We start from the raw sequence: 18,576 nt of genomic DNA, 5'->3' as shown, positions 1-18,576 counted from the left end.
GATATTAATACCAAAAATTATAATTACTTTCGTAATAAAATGATTTTCTATTTTGTGCGCTGTAGGACTAGCAGTAAACATAGTACAAATATTGTGTTTCTGGGAGTTATCCATCGTCCTATTTTATCTAAAACAACGTCGTGTTTGTGTTTCCTAAGACAACGTTTCGGAGACTGGATTGGCCCAACTGAATAGGTTTTACCTGAAGATGGAGACTGAATTGGGTATAACTGAATAAGTTTTACCTGAAGAAGAGAGAATCCAGTTTCCGAAACGCTGTGTTTTGAAATATAAACACAGCGGTGTTTTTAGATAAAGAACATGGATAACGTCCAGAAACATAATAATTGTACAAATGTACCATCGTCACAAACTTTTGGATCTTAATTAATAAATATAGCCATAAACGGCACAAAAGTTCGCAAGCAAATCGACTGGAAACCCCCTCTCGAAGGAAATCTGGCTCGTGTATCGATATATGTTGATGAGATGTAGTAGACGGTTATATGTAGCGTTAGTTATCTTTGCTTTAGTCTCTTTGTCGTCCAAAGGATCTAGATCTCACGGTATGTCTTATGCAAATATGTGGCGTGAACTAGCTTGAGGTACAACACTGCAGCTATAAAGACACAAAATGGCTAACTGGTTAAGATGGTGACAGCTTCCCTGCTGAGTGTAACATCGCCGTGTGCCCAGCTTACAGCCCAGGATGGCAGCCTTCTGCACGTGTGTTTACAATTATATGATAAATTGTATCGACTGCCATGCTTGTATGGTGTGCAAAATGGCATTTGTGGTCGAACCGAAGTAGCAGTAACACTTTATCGGGCCCATTTATCATATATTTTATGTTCTTTATTGTGTATATGTACCAGATGTAATTGCTGATTTGAAGACCATATTCTGGCTTTAGCTTGTAAATCTTCCTCTGACAGGTTTCTTTTTTATTTACGTGCTGCATGATAATGTTTGTCACTTTGTTGGAGGCGACAGACGTTAATATTACAGCAATTTGTGAACCTGGATATGGGCCCAGACCAAGTATGGGACCCCCCCAGGATCACACATGCCTCAGCCGCACCTTTACCCCGGGAAGATTCCTGGTACTCATTTCTGTTAGAGGCTGAGTCGACCCGAGGGCCATAGTGCGGCTGGAAGGTCAATTGTAATATCCGATGACCTCATAGGAAATCGAACACGCTGCCTTCCGGCTTGTAACATAGTGCCTCCACCAACTACGGTACCATGTGCCATCTCACCGCTATCGGTGAGCCGATTGTATAGAAAATGTGGGAGCCTCGACGTCCCGCAACCCTATGGGCCTCCAGAGCCTCTTACAGGGATAGCTTGGCGCGCAAGGCTGATAGCCTCACTGCCATTTGTGAGCCGACTGTGTAGAAAAAAATGGGAGCCTTGACGTCTCACCACCGTATGGTCCTCCACGACCTCTTACAGGGATAGCTTGGCGCCTAAATTTGATAACCTCACCCGCGTTTGTGAACCGATTTGTCTAGAAGATGTGGGAGCCTCGACGTCTCACTACCCAGTGGGCCTTCATGGCCTGTTACAGGTAGAATTTTACCGTTAATTTCCTAACTCAGTGTTTATTTTTATTAGGGTGTATTGTTTCAATATGGTGATTAACAACCGTGGAAACCGTTGCGCTGACCAAATGACACCCTCTATCCGCAAAAGTTGGCACTAACTTCGCCGACAAGCGGCGGTCGCTCGGTCGGTATAGTTCGCTTGCGGACTAAAAGCCGCAGAGTTTAGTCTAGTATTGTTTCATTTTTGATAAAAAAATATTCGGAAACGGAGACCTGTGGGGCCTTGAGGAGAGTGCTGAATGTAAAGACATGTGAGAAAAACTATGACAGCTCAGAAACTGACCAAAATAAGATAAAAGCGGAGAGACAAAGCAGAAGAACCAGCGGAAATGAAATTTCTTGGGAATGTGTCGGGATATATATATATTATAAAGGATCAAATTAGAAACACAGCGTTTGGAAAGGAGCAAAATATATTCCATTGAAATAATAGAATTCGGCATAACAAATTCAAGGCGTATTGTAGAATTCTTGTTTCCATGTTGTAAGTCAACATTTTCGTCTCTACGTTTCTGATTTTAAATAAAATTATTATTATTATAAGAGGATTTCCAAGTAGGATCATGTGTAAGGTCATAAAACTTGAGTCGTTTCTTGCCTCATAATAGACCACAAGTTGTCAGAGGATGCAAGAAAACCGGCAATAACTGGAGGAAGTGTAGAACGATCGACTGTTCTTTATTGATATTAACGTAGTAAATTACATTTATTTGTTGCAGAATCTGTTATCTTTGTATATACAGGAACCTGAACTCCGAATCATGACACATAAAACAAGTTATTTTTTTGCGTCCTCTGTTGGCAAATATGTCAGAGTTTTGTAACTTATTAAAATTGTTATTATTTTTTTATTGACAATTATCTTCGTGTGTGCCACAAGGCACAAAGCCTTGGACGCCGCCAGCATTATTTTCGAGCAGTATCCCGTGAGGGGAATGACTGTGTGAGTTAGGCTTACGCAATGAGGCCGCGTCCAACGTTGTTTTCGTCGCATGTCGTCTTAAAGGTTAATTACTTCGGGATGGCTGAAACAGGTGGCAAACGTAAGCTGTGCTTATTCTTCGACCCTGAGTCGACATGTCCCTCCGAAACGGCCGTTGACTTTCAACGGACTGCACGGGGTGTTATATCCCAGAATACCTATTTAAGCTTTGTACAGTGACGTTTCTGTAGTAGCGGCTGGGTTGTTTTGGATTGGAAGGGAATTAAGCTAGAAACGCGCATGACATTTTTAAGCCGTCTTCTGGTATGGCCGGTGAACGTCGAGGAAAGTTGTCATGTCCGTTTTAACCAGTTTCGGATTAGCCGACGTCAACTTCGATTGACCGGTTTCCCATCAGAATTGATCTGGAACTATGGATCTTACAGACGTTCAGTAGGATTCCTTTGACAGGGGATGAGCCCGGCGCAAAGTCGCTACCTACACACAGGACAATAGAAACACGGACGAAACGAGAACAGACATCCATGCCTCGAGTGGGATTCGAAGCCACGATCCCATATTCGAGCGGGCGAAGACACTTCATGCCTCAGACAGCGCGGCCACTGTGATCGGCTTATTTGAATTATTCTAAGTAAATGAATTTTTAATTGTATTCAGATAGAATCTTGTCGGTAAATAGTTTCCAGGTACTTTCGTTACAAGAGACTGTTTGTCGAATGGGCAAAGAGGCCAGCTGCCCCCCCCCCAATATTTCAGAGAACATCTGAATGTGTATAACGCTGAGTAATTTAGTTTGGACAGTATTTCTGTACCGAGATTTTTTTATGGTTAGGTTATATGAAGGAGCCAGGATAGCGCAGTCGGTATAGCAACTAGCTACGGTGGCGTTCAAGTTCCGGTAAGGTGAAGAATTTTCTCTTCGCGACGTCGTCCAGACTGGCTCTTGGGTCCACCCAACCTCCTATCCAGTGGTTACCGGGAGCTCTTTCCTCGGGGGTAAAGCGGCTGGGGCGTGAAGTTGAGCACTCACGTCCAGCTAGTGCCGAAGTGAAGAGAGTGTTGATTTATACATCCACTCCAACATACGCCTTCATGGGTTAGTGCCTAATTAGTTTAGCACAGGAACAACTTTACCTTTATCTTAAATTATATGTTCTACCATATCAACAGGAATACGAGATGAGTTTCGTTTTCAGATGTCGCTTCTTGCAGTAATATTCGCGTAATATTCATGATATGGAAAAACGCTTTAAATTGCACATCCCAGCATATTATCACTTTGCTTGCAGGAACATGAAATCGGTAAGGTAATTTTGTCCATATCGGGTGCGCTGAATACAAAAATAACGTTAAAAGTTTGAAGCACGCTAAGTTTTTGGTTATTTCTACATATTTCTTTAACGCAAGACACTTTCTCTCATGCTACGTAATGGCAATATGATGTAATGACGTCATTTTTATGAGAATGAAGCTTTACTCACAAATAAAATGTTGATTTACGTAATTTCAAGAACCGAATACAAAAATTGAAAAGAAAAGAAAAGTAACGTTTCATCTCATAATTCTATACACACAACCCTGGCACGATGGATAGCATTTGTGTCCAGATTTCGAGCCACAATATCAAAATTATTTTGTGTACATTTTCATCAGAGGCACACGGTAGCGTATTTGGTTGAGGCACTGTGCTGCAAGCCGGAAGAACACGGGTTCGATTCCCGATGAGGTGGATTTTCTCAGTTTACGTAATCCTTCCAGCCGCACTATGGCCCTGGGGTCGACTCAGCCTCTAACAGAAACGAGTAGCATGAATCTTCCTAGGGGGTAAAGGGTGTCTGGCACGTAAGGCTGACAGTCTCACCGCCATCTGTGAGCTGGTTGTCTAGATCAGTGGTTCTCAACCGCTGGGCCGCGGCCCGGTACCGGGCCCTAGCATCAATTATACCGGGTTCTCGTCTTATAGAAAAAAGAATTTACCGGGCCGCGGTCTCACAGAAGTTGAGAACCACTGGTCTAGATAATGTGGGAGCCTCGATGTCTTACAGCCCTATGGGCCTTCACGGCCTGTTACAAGGATAGCTCTGCCTTTTTTTTTACCTTACCTTTACACACATTTTCGTCTCAAATGCAACTTATAACCTTTTTCCACTTCTCTGTCACTACATGTTTCGGCCGTACACGGCCATCGTCAGGTGCTCGTCTGTCTTGCCAAAACTGTTCCACTGTGTGCTAAAATTACATATCGCGTGTGAACGCTATGGTAAATGTAAAACGTAAGGTAAGCTGTCCCTTTGCTTCACTAAACAAGCACTACACCATGAAGACGTAGGGGACAGTGGCTGTACAGATCCACGTATTCTTGACTTCGGCACTTGTTGGGAGGTGAGTGGTTAGCTTCACGCACCGCCCGCTTTACCCCGGGGAAATAGCCCCCAGTATGAATTGGCTAGTAGACTGTGTGGGCCCCTGAGCCGATCTGGACGACATGGAGAAGTGAAAATTCTTTGACCTACCGAGACTCGAACTTCGGCCCCTCAGTCATCCAGCGCGTAGCCATTCGCTATAACGACTGCGCTGTCCCTGCTCTCTATGAATGCTATGTTGATTATTAATTAAAATGTATAATTAGAAATAAGACTATAATTAAATTAATAATTAAAACTTCTTTAATGCTATTCCTTTTAGTAATTACCAGCGATTCCTTGAAATATACGTGTATTTATCTGATAATGTGTTTGCTGATGTCAGTTCTTGTTACACTGCATTCCTTTGTTGCGGCGCGGCTGGTTTATATAGTGTGTAAATAATGTGTTGTGTTATATAATATTTTGGTATTATTGCTAATTTTGCAAGTTTTGTTGTACATACGTAGCTTTTACAGATGCTGATGTAGTGTTATTACATGCACGTTGTCTGTAATATGTAAGAAATATATTGTTGTGGCATATAGACCCGTTGCTATGCAGCGGCGCGGTAAATAGCCTCTACAGCAATAGAGCCACTGTTGGAAACGGGGTTTTCTATTTGGTCTGTGTCTTGAAGACATGTAGGGCAGGGGATCTACTTCTCTCGCAGTCGTCGTCCGCCTATGTCTCATCTTACATTGAATAGAAGATATATTCCATTTGTAAATTGTGTAAAATATCTCGGAGTAATTTTTGATAAGAGGGTTACATGGAGATTGGGCATAGAAATGATCGAAACCAAGGCCTTCAGAACATTTGTAAGATTGTATTCCCTATTCAAAAGCGGATTAAGCGCTACCATTAAGCTGACCCTCCACAAAGCTCTTATTAGATCTGTAATGACTTATGCTAGTCCCGCCTGGGAGCTTGCGGCAGACACCCATCTAGTTAAATTGCAGCGCCTGCAAAACAAGGTTCTCCGCACCATTGGCAATTTTCCAAGGCACACACCGGTTCGCGATTTGCACATGGCATTCAAAATCCCGTACGTATATGACTATATAACAAAATTATGCAGGCAACAAGCAGAAGTCATACAAAACCATGAAAATGAGAATGTTCGCAACATCGGGCAAGGCGAAGCCAGCCACAGAAAGTATAAGAGGCTTAAACTTGGCGGCGGTCAGGCATACGACCGTTCAAGTGACTACTGCCGTTGTAGCGGAAGCTGCTAGAAATAGGGCATAATCTGCTGTACTGAGCCTGGATTGACAGAGGCCTTGTATATATTGTACATAGAAATAGGAATTAAGAGTAAATTGTAAATATATGTAAATACTGACAATGGACTTACTAATATACACTTTATTTATTTATTTATTTTAGGATATTTACAATCTGCTCATTTACTAATACAGAGTAACAAGCAAATGTTAGAGCGTTGCGTGGCTTGTAGGGAGTACCAGCCACTGATGGGTTATCCTCCGTTACCTAGAATAGGTCTTCTGGCCATTGACGTTTGAGTCTTCTGTTCACTAAGGGTTGGACGGCGAGTTCTTTTGTTAGTTGGTTTTCGTGATCCACAATGCGGTTTGTGTATTTGATGGCTTCTTTGTTTATGACCTTATTTATACAATAAACTCCAACATCTTCGTGGAGAGTTTGATTTGATACGAACCATGGAGTGTTAGTTATGTAACGTCGTGTTTTTGACTGGAATGTTTGTAGGATTTTGGTGTTGGATGATTTACTACAGCCCCACAGTTCTATACCGTACGTCCATATGGGTGTGAGTTTTGTAAATGAGAAGTTTATTTTCCAATGATAGCTGGGAATTTTTTACCAATTAACCAGCTCATGTTTCTCACTTTTGTTGGTAGTTGTAATCTCTTGGCCCGGATATGGGTCTTCCATGTGAGCTTTTGCTCAAGATGAAGTCCAAGATATTTGACTGTAGATTGTATAAGGATTGGTGCATTGTTTATTGTGATTTGTGGGCACGTGCTCCGTTTTGTGGTGAATGTTATTTGCACTCATTTTTCGACATTCACTGTGATTTTCCAGAGTTGTAGCCAATCTTGGAGGGCATTGAGGTATTGCTGTATATTTTTTGCTGCCCTATTAGGGTTTTTATGAGAGGAGAGAATTGCAGTGTCATCTGCAAACATAGTGAGATGTATAGATTAGATATAAAGAGGGGCCGCGAACGCTACCCTGCGGAACCCCCGAATTGATGGGGTGGTAGCCAGAGTGTGTATTTCCAATTTTCACTTGAAAATGGCGGTCAGTTAAGTAAGATTTTATCAACAGGTAGATTTGACAAGGCAAGATATTTTTTAATTTGTATAGTAATCCCTGGTGCCATACTTTATCAAAGGCTTGTTGGATATCTAAGAATACAGATGCACACATCTTCTTGTCCTCCAGGGTTTCCTTTATTTTGCTAACCAATCGATGACAATGGCAAGTTATTGAGTGGTGATGTCTGCACCCGAACTGGTATTGTGGAATGACGTCTTCTGTTGCTATCATTTGCTAATACAGACTGCCTGACAAATGACAGACCCGACCTCTCATCAGAGAGAGCGTCCCACATGGACAAAACAGTAACTTTCTTTTAAAAAGAAATATCTGGTCATGAGCCCCAGAAGATCGCTTTTAATATTATCCTCCCACCTACGTTTTCATCTCCCTAGTGGTCTCTTTCCTTCTGAGTTTCCCATCAATATCCTAAATGCATTCGTCTTCTCACCCATTCATGCTATATGCCCTGTCAATCTCATTTGCTTTGTCTTGAGCATTTCAATTATATTTGGCGAAGAGTACCAATAACTAAGCTCCTCATTATGTAACTTTCTCCAACTTCTTGACACTTCATCTCTCTGTTCGGTCCAAATATTCTCCTCAACACCCTGTTCTCAAACACCCTCAGTCTGTGTTCCTCCCTTAACGTCAGAGACCAAGTTTCATACACATACAGAACCACAGGCAAAATTATACTGTTGTATGTTCTAATTCTTACGTTTCTAGGCAGCAGACGAGGAGACCAAACGTTCTGGACTGAATGGTACCAAGTATTGCCCGAGTTCAGTATCCTCTTACCGTATATATACCGGTATGTTTAGCAGCTGCCAGCAAATCTTAAGGAATCACCATACTTTGATCACCCCTGGTGTTATCCCGAATTGTTTAAACGCTTAGGTTGGGCTGTGGCGTGTCTTGCCTAGTGGTCGTAATGTGTTTTTTTTTATGTGAAATCGTGTTTTATAAGTCTTGTAACCAGTACTGCTTGGTTCGGAATTCCTTCCCATAGAAATTACCGCCCTACGGTAAACACATAGCGCAGAGAAAATACGAACTGCGAAGAGGAGTGTGCTATACCCCAATCATCATTTTTATTTCCCATCAGAGACCGGACCCGAAGTTTGGCCGAACAGAGCCGAATAATGCCGAATGTTGATTGTGTTGCCTAAAGAGACAAGCCGAGAGGGCGACGTACTAGTCTGTGCGTGCAATGGTTCGGTATGGTTTGCTTGGATTTGTAACGCGTTCGTAGTCAAATGTCTCGTGGATGTGGAGTGAAGGGCGCATGCGTACAGCAGCTGCGGCGTGGGATACACTAAGTATGTGCACAGTTATCGCAAATATTTTAAAATAACAGTGCCAGTATAGATTTTGGGTCAGAATTACTGGGTTTTTGGACTTTATCCATCGTCCGGTATTCTAGGAACTAGAAAACATAACGTTTCGGAAACTGGATCTGTTTCCATCTTCAGGTGAAGGACGGAAGACACCTGCTCAGTTGGATCCCTTAGATAGAGATAACCTCAAAGGGACCCAACTGAGTAGGTGCCCCCCTCCCTCACCTGAGGACAGATACAGATCCACTTACCGAAACGTTGTGTTTTCTAAATACCGGACGATGGACAGAGTCCAAAAACCCAGCAATTGTGTGTGTTATACATCATCGTCAGAACCCTTTAGAATCAACTAAATTGTAGTGTTTGGTAACAATCTGTCTACTTGAATGTAATGAAAAGGAATTAAGATGAACTATGCTGATATGCAGTTTTTACAGTGTATCTGGGGAATTTGTATCGCTTCGCCATAGATTATTAGACACGTTATAGTTTTCAGTATATATTATTAGGGAGTAGGTGTACCTCACCATGTGTTGTCAGGATGTTTGCACTATTTACCTGATATCTTCCTGTAATCTGTGCTTTTTACCGTATGTTATGGGGGATTTGTGCTCTTCATGTATTTGTTAAGGAATTTGGTCTCATCACGCAGCATCGTATACGCTGAAAGGTATAAATTCCCTAAGAATACAAGGCGAGGACAACAAATACCTTAATAACATATAATGAAGAGTATAAAATTCCCTGATAATAACAAGACCAAGAGTACAAAATCCACAGTAATTTATGGTGAAAATTACAAATTTCCCTAATAATATACGGTGACAAAATTTCTAAAATATATGGAAAAAATAGAAATAAACTAACAATAAAGGATTAAAGATTACCAACTCCTTTCTTATACATGGTGAAATATATATATATATAGCTATCTTCTATGCTGCTTCGGATATTTTAGAGTATTTTTACTTTCTGATATATATTGCTGTGTAACTTCCCCTCTCCATATACTCGTATTGTTACACAATTTGTATTATTCTCCTTAAATTGTTAGGCATTTTTTTTATTGCTAGTGGGGTGGGACTTAAGTCCCTTGTACTGCGGCCACTTCTGGCCTATTGTACCAGCCCCACATGATAGGTGAGGGTCCTTGTGGAGCAATTGGTGGAATGAAGATTGGCAGGGGAAACCGAAATACTCGGAGAAAACCTGCCCCAGCGCCAATTTGTCCACCACAAATCCCACTTGACCAGACCCGGGATCGAACCCGGGCCGCCGCGGTGGAAAGCCAGCGACTAACCGCTTGAGCTATGGCGCGGCCTTAGGCACTCGTACTCGTCAGCTTAATGTTGTTAGGGAATTTTTGCTCTTCAGTATATTTTGATTCGGGCGATCAAATGAAGGAGAGTAAGATGGGCTGGCCATGTAGGCGGGAGAGATGAGAAGTTCTTAGACAAGTTCAGTACAGAAACCGGAAAGGAAGAAACCGAGAAACATTGTTGGCAGGTGGATAATATTAAACTTGATCTTAAATAAACAGGGTGTGAACTGAACACAAATATATGAGAGTAAGATGGGCTGGCCATATAGGTGGGAGAGAGAGATATTCTTAGATAATTTCAGTACAGAAACCAGAAAGGAAGAAAACTCTTAGGAAACCTTGGTGGGAGGATAATATTAAAATTGGTCTTAAATGAACAGGGTGTGGACTGAACACAGGATACATATAGTGAACTCTGATGCACGTTAGGGCTCCTTTACAGGCAGCATTTTTTTTTCTGGCTCGCTTAGAAACTTCCAAGTTGTGAGGGAAGCCTCCGAGCCGTGGAGTTAATGTTTCGATAAGCTGCCCTTTAATTTAATGTTGAATTGTGGAGTTCCGATACACAAGCCGGGATAGCTCAGTCGGTATAGCAACTGGCTACGGGCTGGACGGCCGAGCGGTCGGAGTTCGAGGCCCGGTACGAGCGAAAATTTTCTCTTCTCCACGTCGTCCAGTCCGGTTCTGGGGCCCACACAGCCTCCTATCCAATGGGTACCCGAGGACCTGTCGGGGGGTATAGTGGCCGGGGCTTGAAGCTGACCCCTCACCTCCAACTAGTGGCGAGGTCAAGATTGCGTGGATGTATACATCCACTTCCACATATGCCTTGATGGTGTAGTGCTTAATTAATCTAGTACAGGGACAACTTCACCTTTTTATTTGAGTGCTGATACAGCTGACCAGTGCGACCGTGGGAATACTAAGATCAACGGTTCGAGTCCCAGTTGGGGCACATTACTTACTTACTCATGGAGCTGAGCCCTTCTGTAGGAGCCGCCAATTCTGCAGCTACTCAAGAATTTCGCAGCATTTTATGGAACCCGAAGGTTCATTACCATGTTCACAAGAGCCCTCCACTGGTCCCTATCTTGATCCAGATCAATCCAATCCATACCCTCCCACTCTATCTCTCTAAGATCCATTTTAATATTGTCCACCCACCTACGCCTTGGTCTCCCCAGTGGTCTCTTTCCTTCTGGCTTTCCCACCAATATCCTATATGCATTCCTCGTCTCCCTCATTCGTGCTACATGCCATTCCCACCTCATCCTCCTTGACTTGATCACTCAAATTATACTTTGAGAAGAGTACAAGTTATGAAGCTCCTCATTATGCAGTTTTCTCCAACCTCCTGTCACTTCATCTCCCTTCGGTCCAAATATTCTCCTCAACACCCTGTTCTCAAACACCCTCAGTCTATGTTTCTCCCTTAATGTCAGAGACCAAGTTTCACACCCATACAGAACCACAGGCAAAATTATAGTTTTGTATATTCTAATTTTTAAGTTTTTGGACAGCAGACGAGAAGACAAAAGGTTCTGGACTGAATGGTAGTAAGCATTACCCGAGTTCTAAGCTTCTTTACGAAATCAAATTCTTCCCGGCTTTATAAATTTGTAAATTCCTTTAGGGAGATAAGAAGTGTAGGTTGTTGGTATGTTAATCGTGGAGACTGCCTTTAAGCTTCGAGATGTGTGAGTTGTTACGTTGCGTTGTCTGGAATCCCTTTACGATGTTAAATTGCTGGTTAATAGAAGCTCCGTAGGAGGACGTTGTTAAGTTTAAAGTTGATGGCATTCCGACAGCAGATGCTGCTGTACTTCATGTAGACATGGCGTTCAATACGCGTGGCACTTGTTTCTGGTGTCCCCTGAAATGCATCTTGCAGAAGAATACAATCTTTTGGGATGTGATACCGTATAATCTGGTCACAGATTTGTAACCGTACGTCCCTCGCCAAAATTATTTAATTAAGGGATTGAACAACTTATGCATGGTTTAACACTATGAGAGACGTTCCTCCGGCGAGATACCATCCCGGGACCTTCTAGTTGTAATTCAGCTATTGTCCTCCTTAGGTTTAGGGTGTCACTATTGTCCCTAACGTCGCCTGTTTGCTCCTAGTGTCATAAACACATGAGCTGACCTTGTGCGAGACCGGCCAGGAGGGGTCTTGAGTTCCCTGCTCGTGTGCCTTGAAGACCCAAGAAGTTTATGGGCATCTCGAAAAATACGAGTGTAGGAGAGATGCCGGGCTCGACCTTGGCTTTCTCTTGTTTTTTTATGCCCACTGGGGGACTTCTAAAGAGAGGGCAGTTGGTTATAGGGAGCGGAGGAGGACGGGTGTTGAAATGTAGACAGAGAACAGGGAAGTGTTTTACAGTAGGGGTAGCGAGTAGGATGGACGGAGCGGCTAGCTAGGAGGACAATGTAAATATTGATCATTGAACGAAATTTTAAATTGAAACTGCAATGCGCGGTGTGTTCTGGAGCCCCCGGATTTATTAACCCCGAAGTGTGCTCCACTCCCATTCCGAAGCACCCGTATCGTGAGATAAAGAACTCAAGCTCGAGCGAAAGTCGTGGCAGCTGTACGTCGGCAGGCGACTACAGCTTACTGTTGTTTCTGTTGTATACGTACTTAAGGGCCAAACAGTATGCTTGCTTGCTTGCTTCTACCAAACTTGACGTCCTCACATCGAAAAATACGGCAGTCTTACTGCCATCGCGAGATCCCCATATGGTAACACAGATTGTTGGTTCCTGAATCCTGAAAAGGAAGAATATTTTGTTTGTATATTTATAGTGTGCCGGTCACGGTAGCCGAGCGGTCTAAGGCATGCTGTCTTCTCTCGCTCGGAAGCCGGGACCGTCGGTTCGAATCACACACAAAGCATAGATCTTGGGTGTGTTGTCCTGAGGTAGGGGCCTTGCGACTCCAAGGAGTCCTACCGGCTGTTAAAGGATCTTTAAACTGAGAAATTAGCCCTATGCTGCAAAGTGGGAGCAAGAGGAGAGAGAGAGAAATATTAGTGTCTCGAATGACAGTTTTATTACCACTTTATGTTATAGTCAGCAACATTGAATGACAGGACGATTAGTGAATGATGTGGTCATGGGCACCAACAGGGGGTAGCCTGGGGTAGCCACCTTGAATTTTCAAAAAAGAAATCACAATTCGAAATATAAGAAAGTGTAGGAATTATCAACAAAGTAAATTATTTAAAAACTTTTTTCATTCTGCAGAGATTCTTAACTCTAGGGCGATCCATAAAAGTATTCTTAATCCGTATGAACGTAAGGCTGTAAGTTGACTTTCTGACCGCCTCCCTCCTGGTAAGAACCTCGGCGTACCCGTGATTTGTGTGTGGAAGGAAGATTTCGTGGCCTACATCAAACTACCATTCCAGTATTTGCATGGATGAAGCTGAAGAAAACCGCTAAAATGTTAGGCGGTTATTAGCCGGCTTTCCATCGCTGCGGCCCGGGTTCGACCCCAGGTCATGGATTTATGGACGAAGTAGCACTGTGGCAGGTTTTCTCTGACAACTATCTCACATTTGTTAATAATTCTACTATCCGACTCTGTGTAGACTCGATACTGACAGCGTCGTTAAATAACCAACATAGAAGAAACTAAATCATTGGGATATACGACTTCCGGGGATAGATCTAAATCCAGGACCTCTCAAATGCGAAGCTGGAGTGCTGTCCACCCAACCAGAACGTTCGGTTACATCAAATTACAGTGAAACCTGACGAATTCGGAATTCGCAATAATTCGGACAACTGCTTTGATGATCACATTGCCGCAATCAGCGACCGCAACTCGCCGCGTGTAGGTGACTGTAGATACGGGTGTAGGCCTCACGCCAATCATCAGGGCCATTTTAAAAGAGATTTAGACACAAAGCATTCTAGCTCTAGAAGATCGCCGCAAGGAGTAGATACGCAGAGAGCTAACCCCCAAACTTTCCGCTTTTACTTGGACAGTGCGTGTTAGTGTTTTAATAGGCGTACTTTTTATTTTCGTTTTAATGTCTTAGAGGACCAGGAAGATAAGAAGAAACGTGTACAAAGTTCAGATTTTCGGAAGTGAACAAAAACTTGGACTCTGTCATCAGTTTTGTGAACTCAAATCCACAATACAGCAAACAGAAAATGAGGCAAGATGTAGCAAACGAACGGTACAAAATAGGAACACAATCATCAATGAGTTTTTTTAAACACGGTCCCAGTTATATTAAGTAATGTATTTTACGATATGCAATCTAAGTTTTAAAAGAAGTCGAATTGCCTGAAGAGAGAACTGAAGACAATTTTATAACTTCCCTAAACATATATCCAGGAGGACTCCTATATTTCGGACTTTTCACTAATTTGGACAAAGGTTCGCTGCAAATTAGTCCGAATTTGTGAAGTCTAACTGTAATATGTGGACCGGGTGGCAGGCTGTAGGAGGTTCGGTTGTCGTTCCCTACCAGGCTGTACGGTGACAGCAGGAACTTAAATAGCTTTACAGCTTATGTACACCTACAGCAAGCTGTAAAATGTTCTTGTGCGAAAAGATTTACGAAATGTTTCGCCTGCTGGAGAGAAATTGTCCATAAGCACCTGTCGTAAGTCTTGCTGACTTACCAGAGATGTGCGTGGATGCGTTTTAAATAGTTAGTTCTTGGAAACTCCACAACCCCATGTAGTGTCGGGCCCCACAGTTTGAGGAACCATGACTTGAAGAAATGCGTAACTAGGGCGGTTTATGCCAGTTATAAGTGGAGGGTCGTACTGACTACCACGTCTTATGTGTTAAGACAGGATGTACCACTTAGAAGTGTTTACAACACACTAGGTCGAATTAAATGGGTGAATTGGGAAACAGCGGCTCGAATGTAAAGCTTTATAATGACTTTTCATAATTAGGCCTGCTCAGAATATAATGGAAGTCCACATAAACATTGTATTATATTACCTTTCTCGACATGTTCAACTCAGAAGATGGAAGCGATATGTTCCTCCGAAACGTCGATTGACGTTTATATCCAAGAAGATAGCTGTGAGAATCTCGAACCCTACGTTATGTTTATCGCCTTATTTTATTTGCTTAATAAATTTCGCATACACAGTTAGGCAAGACGCAGTTTAATTAGTCTTCCCATATTCTTTTTTTCCGTATGCTTTCTCTATGGCTCCAGAACCTTTTGGACCTTGGCCGCCTTTTCAATTTCTTAATCCAATACACAGTCGGTAAGACTCCTTGGACGGGGGATCAGCCCGTCGCAAGGCCGCTACCTGCACACAGAACAACAAACACAATAAACGCACACAGACATCCATGCCTCGAGTGGAATTCAAACCCACGATCCCAGTGTTCAAGCTGGCGAAGACCTGCCACTGTGATCGGCAAAAAATCTTGCCCCCGGTGAGATTCTAACCCAGGCCTTCGAGTCCGGAACATGTCGCTCTGTCCACAGATCTTTCCCGGCTCGTCGTCCCGTATATTTCACGGTTCTTTTTTTCTGTTGAGATTATCATTGGGGAAATATAAATAAATACAGTATGGCCCGAAAAGCAGCTGGTCAATAAAATGTATGCTAAAATGCGTTAGGACTTTTGTCTCTTGGATTTTGAGAATTGTCGGCCTCTTGTGAACAAGATAATGAACCTTCGAGGTTCCATAAAGGCAAGGATTTCTTTTTTTGACTACCGAAGGTAACGTTGCGTTCTCTAACCGGATTTTATGTCTTGAGTCGGTTACAGGAATTTGATGTCTTTAGTTTGATTTGATGTTCTCACAGTGGTGACTGTGAAAAGTACTAACTTCTGGGGTGTGATTGATATAAGTTTACCGACGTTTCGTAGGAACATATTGCCAAGAAACCAGCAAGAATATCTGCTCCACTCGCTCTTGTTTCCTGTCGGTTGCATGATTGTGTTACTCATATGCCTTAAAGGTGACGTCAGTATCTGCGAAACGTTAATAAACTTACACCAGACAACACGCCATAGCATTACAGAAAATAATATTGTGGCGTATAGACCCGTTGCTAGACAAAGGCTTCGAAACAAACAAAGGGTGCAGCAGTAGGCGGATAAACAGACGGCCGTTTCTGAGCAACGGCTCGGTAAACAGGTTCCCACGGAAACGAACACATCCCAAACAATAGTAGAACTGTGTTTTCGATGTGGTCCACGCCGAAGAGCTATAAAGAAAGAATTTGGGCAACAAGTTAAGTTAAGGGTGGACTGTGGTTTTATCGCATCATATTACAACGTATTCACATATACTTTCACAGATCCACATCGGCTCTCAAAATAGTTGCCGTTGGCCGCTATGCAAGTCTGGCAACGTTGATATAGCTGCCGAAAACATTGTTGAAACATATTGGCAGGAAATTCCCGTATGGCGTTTCTTGTGGCATTGACGACCTCCTCAGATGACTGAAATCTACGACCTCGTAGCTTTGCTTTAAAGCGGTAAAACAGAAAGAAATCGCATGGTGCGAGATCAGGGGAGTACGGAGGGTGTGGCAAAACGGTGACCTGTTACCTCGCCAGTTCCTCTTGGACAAGAACAGAACGATGGGCAGGGGCGTTGTCGTGTAGCAACAGCCAAATCTTCCTACGCCAAACGTTTCACTAGGGGCTTTGCTTAGTTTTTTTGGCAGAACTTGATGTTTGTCTGTTTGTCAAACTGCCACATTTTCGATTTCCGCCACTTGCATTTAACTGCAGTTCACAATAGAGGACGTAGTTCTGCTAACACTGTTTGCACACAGCTGCCTCTTGCTGTGACGAGAAATGAACTGACAGGACATCATATCGTGCGTCAACCTATCCACTGTAATGCACTGCAACGACGCTTTGCGGCCAGTTCACGAACTTGTTGACTAAGGTAGTGTTGTGATATGTAAATCCTTTGCCAAGTGACAGCTGTGTAAAGAAGCGACAGTACAACAGCACTTTCTAGAGAACAGCACTGTGCACACGTTTCACCAGCAACAAGAGAACATGCAGTAATGGAATAGACGTTTTCTGTGCCGTCCGTGCCAGAGCTATATAAAGAAGACTGGTAGTTGAGTAAGACTCTCGTGGTTATTTATAGTTACGATCTCTGATTGTTCAGTAAACTCAGTTACAAATCCAAACTTCGTCTGTAGTCAAAGTTACGTGACAGTATGTTGAGTGGCGGACATTTTCTGTTCATTCCTGAACTGTCGCATCCGGTCACCTTCTGCACACAGAAAACTGTTCGCAAAGACTTGGCATGCCCTTAACGCAGTCCAGAGAAGTACTGTATTTCCCAGTACTTCAGTGAGCCCCTGGAGTTGTTTATATGGAGACGAACGGACAGAGTAAGCCAAACGTTCCATTTCGTGCAGAAGGTTTTTCTGTTACTTTGGTAACACGGTATTGTGGGAATTATCTTACAGACGTGTAATTTGAAGAAACGGACATATCAGTGAGTTGAATTAATATTTTGGCTAATTCGATTCCCGGCAAGGGAGAACATTTTCTTTTCATAACGTCCACGTCGGCTCTGGGACTCGCCCAACCTTCCTGTCCAGTGGATACCAGGGGAAATCTCCTTGGGGTAAAGGGGCCGGGGAGTAAAGCTGACCACTAACCTCCATGTAGTCACTAGGTCAAGAGTGTTGGAGGTATACTTCTGCACCCCAATACGACTTCATTGCGCAGTGCTTAATTAATTAATCACGGGGACAACTTTACATGTTGCCAAGTTTCCCAAACGGTAAGGTAGAAGGTAAAGTTATGCCTGCGCGTAACTAAGGAGAACTCCATGAAGATGTATAGATGATTTGAGTCAAGCTTCCAAACTATTTAACCTTGACACTAGATGATGTCGGAGCTTCACGCTCCGGTCGGTTAAATTGCAAACAATTGTGTTCAAGGAGAACACATTTTATATTAATTTACCAAAGTAAACAGCTTAGAAAAGGAAGGTATTCCTTTTCTGTGAAGAGTTCTGCCTTCTGGGGTATAACACCGTGTAATCAACCGACGTTTCAGAGTAACATGTCTTCTGCTTCAAGCTCGAAGAAAGAAACCAGCGCCGAAGCCGGTGGCAAGGAGAGCTTTCACGCTCATTTTTCCTCGTCTTATCTTCGACGGTGAAGCCGGAGACGATATATTCCTCCGAAACGTCGGTTTACTTTCAACGGACTGCACGACGTTATGTCCTAGAACAGTGTTCCGCAACTTTTTTCTACTCGCGGCACACCATGAGGTATCCATGACTCAACACGGCACACCAAAATGTTATTCCCCTCTAAAGCGCTTGATATCAGACAATTAATATAAATACGTAAGGCGATCAACTTATTACTATAATATTATTATATTGTTATTTTATTATCATTTAACAGAAATCGACCCGTGCGTTTATTAACAATTTATGTACTTTAATTCACTGCAGAGTGTAGAAAATACACTTCTATTACTTTTAAACTAAATACAGTAATTCTACTCATACCTTCAATGTGACACTTGCGCCTGCGTAGCTGCACACAGGCGACTGATCCGTGGTGGAATCGTTGACAACGCAAGTCTCATTTCTTTATCGATGGATTTGAGCCGCTCCCTCTTTGATGTCTTAATTTCAGTTAATGTCGAGAAGCCCAGTTCATACTGATATGTA

At 42.8% G+C, this 18,576-nt stretch overlaps 1 protein-coding gene across 5 annotated transcripts in view; it reads left to right on the top strand.

Annotated features, from left to right (window-relative positions):
* LOC111865139 (protein N-terminal asparagine amidohydrolase) overlaps nucleotides 1-18,576 on the top strand; it is a 228,724-nt gene that overhangs the window by 114,300 nt on the left and 95,848 nt on the right. The window contains exon 1 of one of the 5 annotated variants that reach the window (XM_023852906.2): nucleotides 8,462-8,578. The exons of the other annotated variants lie outside the window; for them this stretch is intronic. The gene's annotated coding sequence lies outside the window, so the exon portion shown is untranslated. Of the gene's footprint in view, nucleotides 1-8,461; nucleotides 8,579-18,576 lie in introns of those variants that run through there. 5 annotated transcript variants of the gene reach the window in all.

This window comes from Cryptotermes secundus, unplaced genomic scaffold, assembly GCF_002891405.2.
Source record: "Cryptotermes secundus unplaced genomic scaffold, Csec_1.0 scaffold719, whole genome shotgun sequence".
Lineage (NCBI taxonomy): Eukaryota > Metazoa > Arthropoda > Insecta > Blattodea > Kalotermitidae > Cryptotermes > Cryptotermes secundus.
Note: the sequence above shows the minus strand (reverse complement) of the source record. Positions and strands in the feature narration are given on the sequence as shown.